This window comes from Mustela erminea, chromosome 7 (assembly GCF_009829155.1).
Source record: "Mustela erminea isolate mMusErm1 chromosome 7, mMusErm1.Pri, whole genome shotgun sequence".
In the NCBI taxonomy this organism is placed as follows: Eukaryota; Metazoa; Chordata; class Mammalia; order Carnivora; family Mustelidae; genus Mustela; species Mustela erminea.
Window position 1 is genome coordinate 34642901 of NC_045620.1, and position 20883 is coordinate 34663783.

Below are 20883 nucleotides of genomic sequence, written 5' to 3' on the forward strand. Positions count from 1 at the left end.
GGAGACACTTTGGTGGCTGTGTTGAAAGTGGTTTGTGGTCACTGGGGGAGGAGGCACGAGCAAAGTAGGTAGGAGATCGGAATGCATGGTTGGAGAACATGAGGAATTTAACAGAAGAAAGGCAAGCTAGAGTCTTACTCCTTCCTCCTACTGGCTGTATCGCCACAGACAATTTTCTTTCTTTCTTTTTTTTATTTTTTAAAGATTTTATTTATTTATTTGACACAGAGAGAGAGAGAAAAAGAGAGACAGTGATCCAGGAAACACAAGCAGGGGAGTAGGAGAGGAAGAAGGAGGCTTCCTGCTGAATAGGGAACCCCATGCAGAGCTTGATCCCAGGACTCTCGGATCATGACCTGAGGTGAAGGCAGTCACTTAACCAACTGAGCCACCCAGGCGCCGCTCCATACACAATTTCCTTACCATCTCTGTGCTACAGTAGAGATAATAAGGTGGGTGGGCCTAAGGATTTTGCCGTTCTATATCAGCCCGCCTTCAGGTACATTTCTTGTCATCTCAGCCATGTGACTTCTTCCTTACAAGATAAGAAAGTTGTGGCCAGGTGCCTAGGCACTTAGTTGGCCTGAACATGGAAACAACCCAAAACTGTACCACCTAACGTCAGCCAAGTTTTTGCAAAAACACCCAGGCCTGTTCCTTCCTCTAGATCGGATTTAATTTTTTTTTTTTTAATATATTTGTTCTTTTTAAGTTGGTTCCATGCACAGCATGGAGCTTGAACTTACGACCCTGAGAACCAGAGTTGTATGTTGTACTAACTGAGCCAGCCAGGTGCCCCTAGACCAGATTTTACAACAACAGTTCTGATACTATTAACTGTGCTTTTAAATTCCCAAAGCTTAGAGCTCGTGGGCATCCAACCCTGAAGAATTAAGGAAAAGTCTGTATGGTTTGGAAAATTACAGAAAATGGATATTAAGGCAGAAGACTCTGGTTTGAGCCTTGACCCAGACATTTGTAAGTTATGACCTTGAGCAAGTCCTTTTACCTGAGTGAGCATCTGTCCTGCGTGTCAGTTTATCCGTGCCAGAGCTTTCTAGTAGGAGTCTGAGTCACCCGTGTGTGTGGATGGGATGTGTCTTCAGAACAAAGGCTCTATGGTGGTTGAGACCAGGTCTGTTTTGTTGTGTCCCAGTACTTATCCAGAGTAAAAGGTTCAGCCAATAACTCAAAAGATACCAGTGTAAACTCTTGGCATAAATAATCAGACTTCTAATGTTTCTGCCATAAATGGCTTGAACCTCTCCGCCTTTCATTTTTTTCTTTTTTTAACCTTAACTAAGAGTGAGGGATTGTATAACAGAAGCCCAGGATAATCCCAGATTTTCACTCATTTTCACTCATCTTGGAGCATCTTGAGTGCTCCTTTATTTGTGGGTAAGGTTAGAAGAGCAATTTCAAATCACAGTTTGCGGACCTGCCCTCGGTCACTATTTGCCTCTGAGTGTGTGAGCTGCAGGAAGGAACCTCTCACTGCCCTTGGTAAAAAGGAAGTGTGCCTTGATTAAACCAATGAAAATATGTATGTCAAATGAGAGGTTTTCCAGAGTGCTAAGTACAAACCTATCCAAGGACTTGCAGGTGAAGTAGTCTAAAAGTATTGGAACTATAAGAGACAGTTGCCCCAAGGAGAAATAACCAGAGGTCAGGCTTGACCAACCAGCAGGTAAAGTTCCAGCAAAACAAGGAGAACAAGTGTGAACCTGATTTGAAGTCCCACTAGGAGACAGGACATTAAATCTGGAAGGAGCTTTGAGGCCTGAAAGCAAAGAAAGGCACTTTTCACATTAGTAATATGAAAAGACAAGGGTATAAAAGGAACAGTGATTGGTCAATAATTGTACCAGCTTTTGTTGTGTTGTTACACACAACACAGCACACCAAAGCTTAATGACATAGCAGAGCCAAGCTTTCCTCTGTCCTCTTAGGTTCAGTGGCTGGGGCTAGCAAATTAAGATGACATAAGCCAGATGAACAGGAAGAAAGGCATAAAATTGTGTTGATGTTACTATTTTTACAGGCACAGGAGCTTCACCGGAAAGTGAAAACTCAAAGAAATGGGTAGACTCAGAAGCTTGTATACCATTTTAACAAAAGATGATAAATTGTGGAGTAGTGACCAGATAAAGAGAAAGAGGATTTGGGCTTCTAGGGGCAATAAATTGTGGGAAGACAGATATATATGGGGAAACAAATGAGAGATAGAGGTTATTTTAGTAAGGTTTGTTTGTGCAGACTCATCTTGGTGCCAGCTTTCTATCTTCATGCCCATAAAACTTTCTGGAGAGGGGATTCATGGCTGCCTTCATTTCTCAAAAGTTTCTGATTTTAAGCAGATGAGGGAAGCTTTGAGAAGGGCTTTTTCTGCATCTGTTGATTCTCAGTTATTTTCAGTTCACCATAATCCATATGCCCAAGTGGCATATTTGGGAGTGATATATTCCAATCCCAAAGTTTAAGATAGCAACCACTTAAATAGCCTAAGATTCTGTGGGTCAGCCATCGAAGTGGAGCTCAGCTGGGCCCACTCAAGTGTCTGCTGAGCTGACTTGGGGCTGGCTGATTTCAGGTGGCCTTAGCAAGACCTTCTCCTTTCCAGTCCACCTGATCTGTCATCCTTCTGCCAGCAGGCGAGGCATGTTGTCTCTTGGAGTCAGCCGTGTTTCTGCTGCATTCTCTAGATCAAAGCAAGTCATGAGACCATCTCAGACTCAAGGAGTAGAGACCCCTCTTGATGGGAGAAGCTATAAGTCACATTGCAAAGGGTGTGGATGCAGGGAGGCATGAAGGATTGGGCTGTCTTTGCAATCAACCACAGTTCTCTTGGGTACTCTTTATGTAGTAAAGGCTTAGAACAGCAGTCAACATACTTTTCCTATAAGGGACTAGACATTTACTAGGTTTTAGAAGCCACACGCTCTCTGTTAACAAATGCTCGACTTTGTGGCACAAAAAGTCACAGAACATAGATAATCCATCATTGAATGAATGGGCTATGTTCTAATAAAATTTTATTTTCAAAAACGGGGGCACGCTGGATTTGACCCACAGGCTTGTAGCTTGCAGACACCTTGCTCAGAAGACAAATACTGTTACACAAAAACAGTAACAGTAGTTACTGTTAGTTTGGGTGGTAAGGATACTTTCAGTTCCAAGTAGTTACTTGGAGCCCATTGTTTGCCCTTACAAATGTCTTATTTTATTTTTAGTTTAGCCATTCCCCACTTCTTTTCCCTTTTCTCTAGAATTGTATCAGCTTTGCTGTGCAGTGAACCACTTGGGTCTTTCTTCTCTATAAGATGCCCCAGTTTGCTTTGGTTTTGCTTATTAATTACTCTTTTCATTTTTATGTTTTTTTCCTCCCCTCTCTATGAAGTTTCCTTGGGTTTGCTATTCTTCATTTCTTCACATGGGTAGAAGATAACTTTATCCCCTGTTGGAATAGAAGGACCTCACCCGTGAAATAGCATCTGAGTCAGTCTCCTGGAAAACTCTATGGCTTGAGATGTATTCTATTCAGGGGGTGCAGGAAGGTCTGCTTATTGCTAGAAGACGTGAGATGCATCCACAAGGAAATCAGAGAAGGAAATCTGGGGTGGCTTAGATTTACAAAGGCATGTGGAAAAAGAACAGAACAAAATACGAAGAAAGTGTGTAGATAATGAACCCATAAAATTAGAGGGGCTGAGAAGCCACTGAAGTGCTAGTTCTTTGTTGCTTCTACTCAAGCTGGAGTATATAGGAAAATGCTCAGTATTAATCCCTTCCAGCCACGTCTGTGACCACGGGTGAGCAGGTGCACAGCGGCCAGAGAATCCTTCTCATTCGTGGGGATGCGTGCAGCCTTTGCAGATCTCCATGCTGATGGTGAGGAGGCCCGAAGGACATCCGGGCTGCATGCGGGTGGCGCATTCTCTTTGGGAATGCCCTCTGTTAATGCTTGTGGTCTAGCCATTGAATTAATAGAGTTCGTTCAAGGGTGAACAAATGAACCGTCCAGTGAAATATACCGCATGTGTTAAAATGAATCCTTTTCAGGTCCCTTCTTGAGTAATACAGTTCTGTTTCTTTTAACTCCACTCCATGGGAATGAGTTCCCTATTCCTAAAAATTTAAGGGGAAATGTTTGCACTGTTTTTACTGATTTTGCTTGTGTTTAGGGAGGGTGCTTTTTAGTCCTTCCACTAGAAATAGGTGCCATGGCCACCGTGAGCCTCCATGAGGTGCTCTGTAAGGGGTGTTGCTGTTTAAATGCTGAGCAAACACTGTTTCACTTAAACCACAGCAAGCATTGGGGCACCTGGGTGGCTCAGTCTTTGGTTCAAGTCATGATCCTGGGGTCCTGGGTTCGAGCCCTGCATCGGGTTCCCTGCTCAGTCCCTCTCTCACTCCCCCTGCTTGTGTTCCATCTCTACCTCTCTCTCTCTCTCTGTGTGCCAAATAAATGAATAAAATCTTAAAAAAAAAAAAAAAAAGCCGCAGCAGCAGCCTGTTGTTGGGTAGATCTCTACCTCCTTTTATAAACTGTAGAACCAAGGCTTATGGTCGTTAAATACCTCATCTGAGGCCACGTAGCTGCTCACAACTGAGCAGTAAGATTCCATGTGCTAGTCTGTTGTGGTTCTCAAAGTGTTGACCAGCTGCATTAGCAGCACCTGGAGTCCTTGTTAGAAATGCAAACTCTTGGGTGTCTGCGTGGCTCAGTGGGTTAAAGCCTCTGCATTCTGTCCAGGTCATGATCCCAGGGGCCAGGGATCAAGCCCCGCAGCATCGGGCTCTCTGCTTAGCATGGAGCCTGCTTCCTCCTCTATCTCTCTCTCTGCCTCTCTGCCTGCCTCTCTGCCTACTTGTGATCTCTGTCTGTCAAATAAATAAATAAAATCTTAAAAAAAAAAAAAAAAAGGAAGAAAGAAATGCAAACTCTCAGGCTCCACCCCAGACCAACGGAATGAGAAACTCTGGGTGGGGAGCTCCAGCAATCCTTGTTTTTAAAGCCGCCAGGGTGATTCTGATGATGCAGTTCAAGTTTGAGAACCACAAGGCATAGAGCAAGTCAGGGAGTTTGGGATTTCCATAGAAGGAAAAAAAAATGCATTTAAAGTTCTTCACAGCTGATTTCCCCCAAACAGGCAATGCAGATAAAGAGGTGGGGGACTGTTCAGTAAAAGAAACTTTTCTTTTTCCAGAGGACGTGACTGTATTAGATTTATTTCACTCTTGGCATGTTTTGCACCTGACATCAGTCATCATCTTTCAAACCCTCAGATGGCATTAAGGATTAAATGAGATTATTTTCCACATTATACAGAAGAAAGAGAAGCCTAAATCAATTAAGGAATTGCCTACTATTCAACATGTAGTGATTGCTGGAGGCCGCCTCCAGATCTGATGTACTGACCAAGAGAACACACGTGAATCACAGCTACCTGGACCATGACTTGGGACCTTGAAATGGCTTCCATTTGCAAATGATGAGGTTCAAAATACGGCACCTGGGTATGTTGGATATTTTAAGCAGAAGGAGTTTGAAGGTCATTCAGAAGCATCCCTCCTCCACCCCCACTCCCAAAGCAGGTCATAAAAAAACCCACATGGGAAGGTGTCCTCCCTATACCTACAAGAAAGAAGCATCCATCTCTTCCATGACAAAGGTGCTCGGAGAAGATCTGAACAAACAGGCCTTTCTAAGACACTCCCCACCCCCAGCTGACTACACTTAACCTCATACTCCTTGACCTATGCTATTTCCAACTGTCCACAGTATTCATCACACCTAACACAAAAATACTCAGGTTCAGCCATTCTTTTTCTTGTCTTCACTTTCTTATGCAGACTATCATGTCACATGTTTGAAAACAAAATTCATCCAAGTAAATGTGAAGATCAAGTTGGCTTCGTTAAACAATTCACGAGTTGAGTAACATCCCACTAATCCACCCAGCAGGTAGAAAGGCGCTCTGTTGAGCTGCAGGAAAGGAGAGGTTTTTAAAAGCAAGGAGGGAATGGAAAGGGGGGGGTGGTATTAGCAAAGAACACATTGTTTTAGGCAAAGTTGTCTTCCTAAGGGGAACAGAGGGGGTCTACCAGAGGGCTGCCTCCTAGGGCTGACCCTGAAACTCCGGGTTGGCTGGTTACAGGTCACATTACTTTTAGGGATGAAACTGCAGTTACTTTAGGTTTTAAGTCTTGGTTTGCTGACAAGTTCCTTCACATAAGTGACCTCATTTGGGGCCTGTGGTTCTTTTTACTGTACATAAAACTTAGAGTAAATAAATTTGCATGCTTTTCTGTTGCTGATCTGTCTTTGTCAGTTTAATTTTCAGACCTAGTCAGCGACCTTGAGAGGATTAAGGAAAACCTTTGTTTTTTTTAAGATTTTATTTATTTATTAGAGAGCATGAGCAGGGGTGGGGGGGGTGCGGGTTGGGACAGAAGGAGAAGCAGACTCCCCACTCGGGCTTGATCCCAGCATCCTGGGATCATGATCTGAGGTGAAGGCAGATGCTTAACAGATTGAACCACGCAGGTGCCCCCAAATGTTTTCTTCCCCTCCAGTTTTTTAAAGATATGTATGATATTTTAAAAATATATATGTATACACACATACACATAGTAATGGAGGCTACTTAACTTTCTTAGTAACCTATTTGCTTTATTTCAGACCATAATTATGTTACTATATCCAGGAGTTCTTGATTTGATTCTTTTAAGGAAATGAGGATGGAAAGAATTTATTTTTCATCTGTTTGTCTCACACAGCAAATAAGTGTCCCTCAGAACACTAATACCTTTACCTTATAATCAGTGAAGATCAGCCTTTAACGATAGAAAAGTATTAACCCAGACTTCATAGTCTCTAACTTTTTTTTTGTGGGTGGGGGAAAACTAGGTGAAATGCAGTATATGGAAGGAACATAATATTTTCTTTCAATCAATGAAAATAGACATAAAATATCCTCAGTGGAGAAGCTTATCTTTTAATACTTAATATTGATAGATTAATAAATGTGTTTTTAAAGTCCTTACTCTTCACGTTATAAATAGTAAGCAATTGCTCTGAAATGCTACCTTGTCAGAAACATGTAATGCGTGTGTTGGCTGAGGTCTCCAGGTCTGGAGTCTGCCTTGCTCTTTCTGCTAAGGAGTTCCCCTGGAAACAGTTTTGTTGGCACCCCTGTTGCTCTCCTGCTGTGGATTCTTTTCTCCCAGGTACCTAAAAGGACAGATGATCCTCTTAATGGTGAACTGCGAAAAGGAGCCTAGTGTTTGGATCCTCACCAAAGTCGAGCTGCCAGGATATTGTTTGCAATGAGGAAAGGGTTTGTACTAGGTGGTATTTAGGGTAAAAATCTTGGCCAGAGAGCTCTTTATTGAAGAGTTTGAAATACACACAGTTGGTTAAGGGCATGGGTTTGGAGTTAAACAGAAATAGCTTTACCTTCAGGGGCTTTCTAGCTCATTTCAAATAATTTCCAAATTCCTTCCTATGGTCTACAGTCCCTCTACATGACCCCGTCACTCTACTGTCCCACTGACGTTCCCTGAAAATACCAGACATGCTTCAACCTCAGGGCCTTTGCACTTCCAGTCCCCTCTTTAGACTGCCCTTCCCCCATTACATCAGTATACCCACCTCCCCCATACACACACACATTACCCTTACCCTTTCAGATTTTTTTATCTTCACTTTTATCAATTCCTGATATATTATTTTTTGTTCATTGTGCAAATTCCCCCTAGAATATAGGCCATGAGGGCAGATCCTTTGTTTTTATTTGCTGCTGTATTCTCAGTGGGGAAATTATTCATCACCCAACAGATACTAATAAGCACCCATCGTGATCCAACGAATCCTTAGTTACCTATCTGGGACCCCAATTTTGGGGGTATTTAAATGGCCCCTAATTTTTTCAGGAATCTTAAGGGTACCAAGGAACAGGAACTGGAGGTCCTTTTCGGGGAATCTGGAGAAGGGTTAGCAAGAGATCCCGTCTCTGGCAGCCACTGAGGTAGGCCACTAGCCTCTCCTCCCAGTGGATCCTACCATGAACTGTATGGTCAGTAGGCAGCCTCTAGCTGCTACAGCTTCTGCACTCTTACAGTGTTCATGCTGAGGTTCCCAGCCAGTGAGCAACATGGCAGAGATTCTAGAGCTGGCCCTTGTCTGCCCCAGATGAGGCCAGCAGATACTCCTTGCTCTGGGAGTTCCATCCACCTGGTGGAGATGTTGTCAGAGCCATGCTGCCGTCGGGGACCCTTCCTCTTTCCTCTCCTCTCTCCCAGGTCTTAGTTCCACCTCATGGATTGAGGGCTCTCCCTGCCTGCCTCCCTGCTTCATCTCCCCTTCCCCTGATGCTGCAGCCCCCGTTGGTGTGAACAGCCACGTGCTCAGCCTTCAGATCTGCAGTTTTCTACAGCTCTGCACTCTCTGCAGAATTCTCGAGGTGATAGCAGAGGCCTTTGTGTGCATGGTCCAGTAATTTCTGTACTTCTCTTAGACAATAAAAAGTGATAGAGCCAGGATTGGCCCCAAGATCCATTGGGATCTTTGTATCTTTGAGGCCCCAGTAGAAGCTAGTTCGGAAGACAAAGTGGAAAGGAGTGCCATCTCATGCAGTGAGTGTAAAGACAGGCATTTTAAGAAGCTGAATTATTTAAGTAGGAAATGCATACATTCAAAGGGCGATTTCATGGATGTCATTTGAGATTCCTTTCAATGACTCTGTTCAGCGTGGACTGTCATCTCCACATAGCAGTAACTCAAAACATTCTTCTCTTGACCTGCTTCTTCAGATATATGTCTTCTCTGTCACTCTATTTCTTTCTGTCCTTTTTCTCAAGAGTACAAGTGAGTGTGAGCTGGGCAAAGGGGAGGTACAGAGGGAGAAGGAGAGAGAATCTTAAGAAGTCTCCATGCCCAGCACAGAGCCCTACACATGACCCTGAGAGCATAACCTTAACCAACTGAGCCACCCAGGTGCCCCCTGTGTCATGTTTTTAATCATTTGCTCAGTGCAATTTATTATTTTGGAACAAATTGTGGTTTAATGAGAAGTGCTTTACTGAAAAGGATTTTCCCACTTGTGGGCATGCTTCATGCCCTTCAGCAGAGCACATTGTTCTTAGAGTAATTGGGTGTGGTAGGGGCCATTAAAGAAAAAGCCATTCCTGACACTCACTCATTAAAAGAATGATCGGGCATACTGTGTTCAAGAGATGACTGCAGTGGGGGGTATGTGGTACTTGGGGAAAGGTTGAGCCCAACTCTGAACACAAGGAGGAAAGGGGGGCTTATAGCCAAAGAGCAGCAGGTGGAGGTCACCTGGAGATGATGGAGGTTGAGATGCCTGATCCGATAGCAAAGGTGCTCAGATATTGAGGGCGGGAGGGTCTGGCTAAAGCAACTTAACAGGATTCCTGCTAAAAATCGATCACTGCCAAGACAGACAGTGGAGGTCTAGTCAGGAAGAAGATTCAGAGGAGCCTAAGGTTTGCTCAAGGGAGATGACCTTTGGGGGTAGGGGAAAGGAAATGGGAGGAAGGCACAATTTGTATTGTAATATTTGTTGTAAACAAATGCCTGGGTGGCTCAGTGGGTTAAGCCTCTGCCTTCAGCTCAGGTCATGGTCTCAGGGTCCTGGGATCAAGCCCCACATCAGGCTCCCTGCTCAGCGGGGAACCTGCTATCCCCCGCTCTCTCTGCCTGCCTCTCTGCCTACTTGTGATCTCTCTCTTGGTCAAATAAATAAATAAAATCTTAAAAAAAAAAAGTTTGTTGTAAACATTTATTACAAAACCAGTTATTTTTTTCCCTGGCCCCTGTGTAAGTTGGTCTTCTTTCATTTCTCCTTATTGTAGTTGCTAAGGCTACTAAGTTGCTAAGTTTTGACTAACATGACAGTTTTCCTGTCCAAGTGAGTTACTTTGAGTGACCACCCACTCCTCTTGAAAGCATGTTTCCTAGACTTTGCTCTTCCTTCTGTAAGCAGAGAAGTTGTTCGCTGAATATCCTGGGAATAATTGCTTCAGGTGTCCCATGGCAAGAATCAGGGAGCCTGTTCCACTGTCTTAAGACAAGACAACACAACAAAACAGCTCTCTTAGAGCCTGACCATCCAGATTTGGTCTCAGAATCCCCACACCAGAGATGCTTCAGGGTGGAAGAGGGGCGGAGACAGACCTGGAGCCTAGCATCGCTGAATGGCAGACCTTAAAAATTGAACCCCATGGATTTAATGTCTTTATCTGGAAGTAAAAGGGAAAGTGGGACTTCACGACTACTCATGACTATACTATAAACAGAAACAGAGTTTGACTTTTAGGTATCTCATCCATGCGTGCCCTCACTCTCTCCCTCCCAAATTCAAACCCTACTTGAGCTGATCACAGATTCTTACAGCGAAGGATGTCAGAGATCTTGTTAATAATAAGTATCGTCGGGCCACATTTCAGGGTTTTTAAAAAATCTAGAACATGAAGGAGCAGGAAAGGTGTTGTGTTTTCCCCTTGCTGCTTTTCAGTATCCTTCATCGGCTCTCCCAAGGCCAGGTTGCTTGGAAAGTTGATGATAGTCTTTTTTTCTGAGGAAAGAATAAGATGAAATGAGTGGATGAAAACTTTCCAGTTGATACCAGAAGGGTTCACTTTATCTCTGTCATCGCTGAAATGAGCAGGTTATGTGCGCGTGGCTGGTTATGGAGGGGGAGAACGTTTCATTTTTGTTTCTCTGGAATCCAGAAGTCATGATAGACAGTGGTTCTCTAGCACCTTGAGAAGTTTGCCAGATGATCCCCTGGGTTGCCCTCTCACCATCTGAGAGTGCGATCCACCATGTCAGGGAGGTGCGGGGTTGGAAGGGGGAACGCCCAAGTCCCGCAATATCTCCTTGGGTCCCTGTTCTCCAACATGGCCCGTGAAGAAGGTAGAAGCTAAAACTGTGCTCTGAGGACAGAACCTCTGTGCCTGTTATAGCCCAAGGCTAGCTCAGGCAGAGCTGACTTCTGTGGGCAAAAAATGGAATTTCACTGAGTTTAGTGCAATAGAAATTTACAAATGCTGGGCTTCCGCCATGTTTAGACTCCCACATGTGCCTCCTGGGTTGGTGGAGATAAGCGCACTGTGATAGCATTGCTTGGAAGAATTCACATGACAGAAATGCTCTTCCCACCACAGTGTGGATAGAGCTCACTTCTTGTTATCTGTGTCCTCTTGGGCAGCTTGCTAACCTCAGTTAGTATCAGTTTACTCATCTATAAGGGAGGGATGGTGGTGTTTACCTTTGTTCTTGGATGATGAATCGTAATTGATACTGGCACAATATTATTATTATCGTGTTATTAATAATCAATGAAAAATTACTAGGGTTCAGATTATGCATCAAGCACTTGAATGCCCAGAGGTAACCTGTGAAATGGGCAATTATTTTTGGTTATCCCTGCTTTTGGCAATGGAGTAATGGAGCCAGCCATAGTTGGGTCTGGTCTATCTGAACCCAAAACCAATGCAAAACACCCAGTAATTTCTGGGGTGCTTTTTATTTTTTTTTATTTTTTTTTAAAGATTTTATTTATTTATTTGACAGACAGAGATCACAAGTAGGCAGAGAGGCAGACAGAAAGAGAGAGGGGGGAAGCCGACTCACCGCTGAGCAGAGAGCCCGATGCGGGGCTCGATCTCTGGGGTGCTTTTTAAAAAAGATTTTATTTATATATTTGATATGGCATGAGCAGGGAGGTAGGTGGCAAAGGGAGAGAGAGAAAACAGACTGGCTGCTGAGCAGGGAGCCCGATGTGGGGCTCGATCCCAGGATCCTGAGATCATGACCTGAGCTGAAGGCCGACACTTAACGGACTGAGCCACGCAGGTGCCCCTATGGTGTTCTTGAAGTGGTTTCTGTGCTTCTTTATACACGTTTCTTCCATATTCCAAAGTAAGCTGTCATGCAGAAATAGGTACCACCAGAAAAAAATGAATGGAACCGGGATTTAGGCCGAAGAGGGTGCAGGGAAAAGAACCATGCAAAACACATCAAATTAGCAGCAAAATGAGCAGGCAGCCACTCTGCGGGCAGCAAGAACGTCCCAGGAAGTTGGAATAAGTGAGCTGTGGAGTGGCTACTTGTGATTCTGGTGGTCAAAGCGATGCGGGAAAGGCAGTTGTAGGACTCACCATGTCCACTGGATTGCAAGGGAAGCAACAGATCAGGACAAACCGTTTTCCTTGGTACTAAGATCCCAAAACACACTCTGACATGATGTGAGGCAGTGGAAAAGCCCCTTCTGTCCCACCCTGGTAATACATACCATCTGTGCAGCTGGTGGGCGGTGAGGGATGGTTTGGGGGGGGTGTCAAAGGGAGGGTTCAGAAATACGGTAATTAAACCTCAAAAGCTCCCAGCGCCCTTCTAACCCTAGCAATGGCTGCAGGCATTCAGTGACAGGGAGAACAGTGGGGCTTCCAGATGGGACTGCTGAGCAGTTCCCTGGCCCCATCCCCGATAGTGCCGCTTTCACTTACCAGCCTGGGCGCAGGTGTGGTTCCGGGGTGTGCTTCGGTGGAGTGGGCGGTTCCGGCTCTGCCCTACCAGCTGTACCACACTGGGCAAGATGCTTCCTTCCTGCGTCTCGAGGGTCTTCTCTCTCAAACAGGAATAAGCGTAGTACCTCTCTTGTAGGAGTGCGGGGAGGTGAGCAGGTGAATGTGTAGGGAGGGCGGGGCATCCACCTGTGCTCAGTAATACCGCGCATCTCTGCTAGGGGCCGCTGGCGCCGCGGGACAGAAGCAGAACCCTGGGCAGTTGGTGCCATAGACACATTTTGGGTTGCTTTTCGCGACACCAAGACTATATATCCTTCTTGGTTTCTGGCTGAGCCTTAGAGAGAGGAGCAAAGGTCTGTGTGAAATTTGAACAGTGTAATCCAGGAGGGACATTCTGCCCGAAGAATCAAAGGCCATGGAAAGGAAGACAAAAGCTGCAAATGCTTGTGTGTTATCCCACAGACCTCTTCACAAGGTGGTAGCATGTCACAAGGGTCCGAGGTGGGGCAGCCATGACCAGGGTCCTCCTGCTGCTCTATGGCATGTGAGCTGAGAAGCCCAGAGTCCCATCGTTCTCATGAGGTCTATAAATTAGAAGGGGATTAACACATGGAATGAACATTCTGGATTCTTCCAAGGGGAAAGCAGACCCAGGAGGGGTAAAAACAACTTAAGGACCCATCTGCTACAGCAGTCTATAAATCATTCTGATGATAGAATGTCATCACCAAGGGCTTTAGTTCTAACTTGAAAAAGTAAAATATTTTTTTTAAAAAATTGTGATTCTATCTGAAAGAGGAAGTGTTTGCAGAATGAGAAAGGATTTGCTACTGCTAACTACAGAGCTTAGCCAATTCCTCTGGAATAAAGAACTGAAACAGATAGGCAATGTGGCATCACTAGGGCTCTGGGATTCCAGGATCTGATAGAAAGCAGGAGCTTTTGGTTAACTATCCCAGACTCCACCTGTGTCTCCAAACTAAGGCCCTTCCCAAGCTCATCTGTTTTTGTGGTAGGGGTTTATAACATTATCAATGTTTGATAAGAGCCCCCCCCCCCCGCCGTGGCCTGGCCCTAACTCAGATGTCCTTTGTCTCTCTCCAATCTTAATAAAGTCATTTTTTTTTCTTCCTGTCGGTTCTTAACAAACCAGGAAACAAGGACAGTGAGCCCCATGTGTCCCCAAAGTTGGAGCCTACAAAAGCAGTGTTCATTTACTGACCATCCGGTCATCCATTGGTGACAAGCAAAGGGGGAGCTGTTTGGTCAATGCTGACAAAGTAGAACAGGCACGGGCTCTGGAATCCAAGAAACCAATTTGCATCCTGGGTCTGATACCTATCACCTGTGGCTTTCAAGAACTTGGTCTTTTCGGGGCGCCTGGGTGGCTCAGTGGGTTAAGCCTCTGCCTTCGGCTCAGGTCATGATCTCAGGGTTCTGGGATCGAGTCCCATATCGGGCTCTCTGCTCGGCGGGGAGCCTGCTTACTCCTCTCTCTCTGCCTGCCTGTCTGTCTACTTGTGATCTCTATCTGTCAAATAAATAATAATAATAATAATAAAAACAAAAAACTTGGTCTTTTCTGAAAAAATTTCCCCTTATATCTACAACTGCATTGCTCAATATGGTAACCACTGACCACCTATGGCTCTTCATTTATTTATTTTTATTTATTTTTTTAAAAAGATTTTATTTATTTAGTTAGTTAGTTCCTGTGTCTCTTTAAATGAAAATGAGTTACAATTAAAAATTCACCTCTGTTGCACTAGCTACGTTTCAAGTGGCCCCATGTGGTTTTCATGGCTACCATGTTGGGCTGTGCCCATCGCCAACATTTGCATATGGAAAATCAATCGGGCAGGGTTGATCTAGTCTAAAACTTTGCTGAGTTGGCAGATTTAAATGAGCTCCTATTTGTGAAATGTCTTGCACCGTAGCCCCAAATTAAATAGTATGCTGTTTTCTAATAACTACTACAATTCATTCAGCGCTTGCCTTGTCCCAGGCACTCGGGCTTTCTCAATTTTGAGAGCTCTGTGAGATTGGTATCCATGTTCTCAACTTACAGATGGGAAAAGTGAAGCTTGGTGAGGTCGGGCAGCACCACCACCAAGATTCTCCAGCAGATGCCTGGTGCGGAGGCTGGCTTTGGAGCCAAGAGCCACCTCCTTTTTTCTTCTTTTTTTTTTCCTTTTGAAGATTTTATTTATTTATTTGTCAGAGAGAGAGTACAAGCAGGGGGAGAGGCAGGCGAAGGGAGAAGCGGGCTTCTTGCTGAGCAAGGAGCCCAATGTGGGACTAGATCCCAGGATCTTGGAATCATGACCCGAGCCAAAGGCAAACACTTAGCTGACTGAGCCACCCAGGTCTCCCCCAGCACCACCTCCTATGAGGGTCCTCTTCCTCCTCCGAAAGTAGGGGACTTCTGCTGGAATGAGATCGTCCCCACCCATCTCACTTTTCTGTGTCTCCCAATCTACCCATCAATCACAAATGGCTAATGTTTAAATAAAGTGGAGTTGATACATTAATTAGCCAATCCAAAAATCCCTATCCCTGGCTGGTGGTAAGACTTGACCTTTCCCTGTTTGATGATACAGACCCCACAGTAGAAAGGTATAGCATTTCGCCTGGGTAAACATGATGGTGAGCGAGAGGCAGGAGAGCAAAGGTAAGAAAGAACACAAGCAAAATAAACTCAACCACCTGCTGTCTAGAAACCCCCTGGGAATACCTGCGTCCTCCAGAGTACTCTCCCTGCCCAGACTTCTGCCATTCCTTAGAAGAAATGGGCTTAAATTTTGTTTAACCAAAAGACTTTTAAACTTGAAACAAAGGAAAAATATCTTAATCTATGTCATATTTTTTAAAGATTTATTTATTTGAGAGAGAGAGAGCACAAGTGGGCAGAAGGACAGAGGAGGAGGGAGAAGCAGACTTACTGCTGAGCTGAGAGTCTGACGTGGGGCTTGATCTCAGGACCCTGAGATCATGACCTGAGCTGAATGCAGATGCTTAACCAACTGAGTCACCCAGGCGCCCGTAATCTATGTCATTTTGAAAGTGACTTGAATCTTTGAAAGCTAGGTCGTGATACTGAATAATGCTGCAGTGGCATGTGTTAAGTGGGAAAAATAGGCTAAAAATAATGTTGAGACACACGGCTTTTAAATATACTCTATCCTTGATGAAATGAGGAAAGTGCTCAGGAAGCCCATCATGGCACAGGCCTTTCAAAGCAGGGATCCTTGAGGCAGAGAAAGTTTTTAGCTCTAGTGACTCCAGAAAAAGTGATCCTTCTTGCCTCTCAAACAGCATGCCCTACCCCGGTCTCCCGCTTGTCCACAGTCTCACCAAAGGAGCTGCTGTACCTTTCATCCTGTCTCTCCCAGTGGCTTGAGGGCAAAGAGTGAGCTTGGCTGGAGGAGTTAGCCAGTCCTTGAGCTCTAAAGTGTGACTGTGTCGAATTTTAACAGAATCCTGTGAGAACTGAAACTCTGAGCTCCCTGGAGGAAGTTCTGTTATGGTTTGTTTCCTTACTAGAGAATCCCATTCCCATTTGCTAACTGCAGAACAAACAGATTGGCAGAGGAGAAAGAAGCTGGCTTCCTTTCATGACCTCCACAGCCATGCTGCAAGTCTGGAGGCAAGTTCTTCCCGAGAAGGGGAGTGAGGGTAGAACTGCCTCTGCCAGGTCATGAGGCCACGCCCCACGTTGTGGTCAGTAGGTATCCGTGTGAAATTTAACACTGCTGGTAGGGAAAAAAGACTAAGGACTGTATATTTGCTCACCCCGAGGGCCGGGTCCTTCTGTGTGTTCCTGGGAGTGGAGACAAACAAAGAGATTGTGTTTCCATTCCTTTCAGACGATTGCTTCATGCTCCTCGGCTTTGTTTTTGACGGTTATGGGTAGTTTGAAAACGTTTAGTCTGTAAAACTTGTGGCCAGAGTGGACGACATTACTGTGGGCTTCTTTACTGGGAACTTTGTCTGTAGCACTGGTCAGAGCTTCTTGGAGCTTCCCATAGAGAATTTCTTTTCTGGCAACTCCCTCTCCTGACCCCCAAAGTGTTTTTATCTGTGAACTCTACAGGTTCCTGTCAATACTATTTTTTGTCCTTTTTGCTTTTGTTGCTAGGGAGCCCAGAGCCAAATTGGTATCTTCTATTAACTGTTTAGGATCCTATGACAAGCCTTTCTGGACCTTTAATTTTAAGCTTATTTTACTTTACTATCTTACTTGTCTTCTCCTTGCCCACATTCCTTGTCCTGTTTTGAAAATGATTTCTTTGAAGGGCACTCAATCAGTGCTCCTGGTCCAAGGGAGTTTCCAGGAGATGCCTCAAAGAGACACCAAAACTCTGAGATGAGCTTGTATGAATTTAAAACAGGAGCCCCGTGCCAGGCAGACAGCCTCAACGCAGTGCCCTTGGATTTGTGCATCTGTCCATGGCAGCCTTCCAAGGACTGACCGTGATGGGTTCTGGGCTTGCTACAACCCCCTCAATTCAAGTAATTTCTTGTTTATCTCTTTTATAGACTGGCCTGCTGAAAACTATTTTATTTGAAACATGAGATCATGTGTTCACTGATTTTTTTTTTTTTAGTACATGAATTTGGTTTCAGGGTGCTTTTGCTGTGCTAGGCACTTAGAATGCAGGTATGAATAAGAATCTCTCAAGGACCCTGCCCTCGTACATGTTACACTCTGGTGTGAAAGCCAGACAATCAACCGATCACTATAATCACAGACTGTGATTGGAGCAGGCAAGGAAATAATCAAGATACTGTAATAGAAAATAAAAGATGAGATACACTTTAAGGAGGTTAGGGAAGCCCCTCTGAAGATAAGTTAAGGCAAGGTCCCTAGGATGAAGAGGAACCAGCTATGCCCAGGGCAGAAGGAAAGGATTTCTGGGAGGGAGAAGGTACAAGCACAAAGACCCTGAGGCTGGAAAGAACTTGAGGAGTTCAAGAAAAAGAGTTCCCATGGCTATAGTGAAGAAGAAGGAAAGCAATGGAAAATGGCAGGATATATGGTCCAAAGGATCCAGTTTGTCTAGAACGTTTGGTAAGGAGTAGGTTTTACCCTAATTAATGCAGGAATCCACTGAACGGTTTTAATGAACTGATGAAAAGTTTAAAGAGTCCATCTGGCTGCTGTAGGAAGAATGAATAGAGGTGAAAAGATCAGTACTTGGGCGTAATGATGATGGTTTGGATCAAAGTGGTGGTGAGATGGAGAAAAATGTATATACATGAAATATGAAGGAGACTCGTTAATGGAAGTGAGAGGGGAAAGTCAAGGCTGACTCAGTTTCCATTAATCAGTAGATACAGGGGACATTATTTGAACTTAATGTCTTAATGCTGGAAAGGCTTAGAGAGAGACTAGGGAATAAAGCATTCTGTTATGGGCATTTAATTTGGAGACATCTGAGTGGAGATGTCAAATAGAGAGTAAAGTTTGGAACTCAGAGAGGACTGGGATGCTGTTATAAATTCGGGAGTCTTCAAGAAATAGATGGTATTGAAACCAGGGGGTTAAAGGAGATCTAGGAACATCGTGGCCATGAGAATTCTCAGAACCAAGTCCTGGAAAGCATGTAGAAGCTGAGTATAGAAGGAAGAGAGACTAAAGGAATGGTATGCAACCAATGTGGCAGAGTGTTTCAAGAAGGAGGGAATAGTCTACCATTCAGAGATCAAATCAGATTAGAAAAAGAACATGTGGGTGGCATTTGGCTACATGAAAGCCATGGTAAACCCGGCCAAAGAAATTAGAGAGGCAGACAGGAATGGAAGGCGGATGGAAGATCAAAGATAGTATGGAGGAGAGGTAGTACAGGCAGTGAATATGGGCAAAATTTTCAAGATATACCCTAAAGGGGATCAGAGACATAGGGTAATAAGTGAAAGAAGAAGTGGGGACAGCTAGAACGTGTGTGTGCTGCCAGGAAGGATCCAGTAGAGAAATGAAAAGCTGATGTGTGTTGGATGGTGATGAATGAAAGACAGCAGGCCTTGTGTGAGTGAAGGAGGATTGCATCTGGAGCAGAAATGGCAGAGGGTGGGTGGACCTCTGTTCAGAGAAAGTATGCTTCATGAGGAGGGAAGAAGGAGAGAGGTTCTCATTGGATGGGTTTTCTTTACTCAGTGAAGCATTGTAATTGCTGGAACTAAAGGCGTTTGAGAAGAAGCCATGAAATAGTCCTTTCATAGGGCTGGGAAACTTTTAAGAAAGAATTATTAAATCTGGAAGTCATTGCTGACTATTCATGTGACGTTTGTGATCTTGAATGTCAACTCAAGCTTGTCAATCCAGTTCTGTGATTTTCTTCATCAGTTTCAGTGATAAAATATGGATAAGATGGACTTGCCTCTGTGACTAAGAAATCAGAAATGAGGTTAGGGGATTGAGGGTATCAGTGAGAGAATGACTGTGATACTGGACCATGGAAATAAGCTAGACAAGGGCGGAAGTAAAAGGAGGGAGAAGTCTGGTGGACAGTGAGTGATCAGCAAGGGTAACAAATAAGAAGTTTTGAAGTCAAATGGATATAGGAGAATGGGTACTGTCGAGGTAGGGACTAGAGAGATCTGGTGATGTGGTCCAAGAGTGGGACATTAGGAATTGAAATTTCAAGGTCGTGGTGATCAGCCCTGGGGGTACTTTGTAACTGACAGAGAAAGAAAGAGAAATCATTACAGTTAAGGAGGCCAAGGAACTGAAAGTTCCACCTCGAAGTAAGTTGTAAAACCATTCTTATTTATCATGTATATTTCATGGATCATTTCAAATCCTTATTTGGAAAAGGAGAGGGTGCACATAAATACGTAATAGCGATGGTAGCTGATTCACTGTGGGTCTACTCTGCAAATGCCATATTAGGACAGAAATTTGAATATTATGCATCAGAATTCTGTACCGCCATTAAGATACTGCTTGGGAAATCTTCTAAAATGTGTTAATTCTCATATTTTAGTTAGTAATTCTTGTGTCTCTATCAGTAATGATAACAAGACTCCCTGTGGCCTTTTGGTCAAGTTTAATACCTTTTGTGTGGCATGCAGCACCCTTCTGATCTAGCCCTATTCATGGGTCCAGTCTTTGCTGCTCTTCCCTTGAGATGTTCTGACCACACCAATTCCTCCAAAGTTCCCAATGTCAGGTCAGGTGTACATGTCCTTGCAAAGGCTTCTCCCTCTGCTCAGCGTGTTGCTTCACCTGGATAACTACTACCCATTGTCTAAGACCCATCTAGAGTGTGAGCTTCTGGGACAAGCCTTTTCAAAAAACTTGAACCATCCAAAAGGGCCATCTTTGTGGGTCAAATACTGGCAATGTCATGTTGTTAGTAATCTGTTATCACAAATGCATATTTGAGCCATTCATTGCTGATAGTAGCTACCACTCACTGAATTGTAACTGTGTGCCAAACACTTTATATTTATCAACTCACGTAATTCCTACAAGCCTGAAACATATGTGTAAATACCTCCATTAGATAAGGATTCGGAGACTTAGAAGGGCCTTTCTAGGAGATGATAAAAAACAAATGGCAGAACTGGGTTTTGTTTCCAAAGGCAAAGGTCATACCATGCCCCCATTCTTTGTATTTTTCATTGCTCTATTTGCAGTGCTTGGCATGCATCTGGTACACAGTTGAAATATGTATGATATTCTTCACCTGTCAAAAGACTCCCCAAACAAATTTGAAGGCTGGCTTTGTTCCAGGCCGCAGGGACTCTCAATCCTGACACCTTATGGTGGCCCAGCCTCTTGACATTGGCTTTACCTTGACGAATGTTGCTGTTTGCCTGAAATTTAGAAAGATATGTTTTGATGGGTGAAACTATAAGTCTGAACGACCCTTAAAGTCTTAATCCTGTAATTACTCTTTGTTTTAAATCACTGCCCTGATCCACATGTGGTAGACAGGCTCCCTATTGTTGGCCCCCTAAGTATCAAGGAAGATGACTTCTTTACATCCTGAGAAGGAAGTGTGGATTTGTTGATGCAGGAGTGCCAAGGCTTGGTGCAATACCATCAGAGGACAGAGGGCATCCGGGTTCATTTCCTGAATACACTTTTTCTTTCACCGATGCAGCATTTACCTGGTGCTCTTAAGCACAATGGTACTTTCCTTCTAAAGACCAGAAATATCTCGGAAAGTGCAGCATAGCTGTCCCAAACCTCTGCTTATGGGGCTTAACATTCCCTCTTCTTCTTCTTCTTCTTCTTCTTCTTCTTCTTCTTCTTTTTTAGATTTTATTTATTTATTTGACAGAGAGAGAGAGAAAGCAATAATGAAAGAGGGAACA

The 20883-nt window shown here is 44.1% G+C and overlaps 1 protein-coding gene and 1 long non-coding RNA gene across 11 annotated transcripts in view; one reads left to right on the forward strand and one right to left on the reverse strand.

The window, feature by feature from the left end:
- PLCB4 (phospholipase C beta 4) overlaps positions 1–20883 on the forward strand; it is a 409575-nt gene that overhangs the window by 260565 nt on the left and 128127 nt on the right. The window lies entirely within an intron of this gene.
- LOC116595245 lies at positions 6665–16278 on the reverse strand. 2 transcript variants are annotated; one of them, XR_004287572.1, is made up of 3 exons: positions 15930–16278; positions 12538–13142; positions 6665–7234 (listed from the first exon to the last, which is right to left on the reverse strand). It is a non-coding gene; the product is annotated as an uncharacterized LOC116595245 (long non-coding RNA). The 2 variants fall into 2 exon arrangements; XR_004287573.1 differs by lacking the exon at positions 6665–7234 and adding an exon at positions 9807–10601.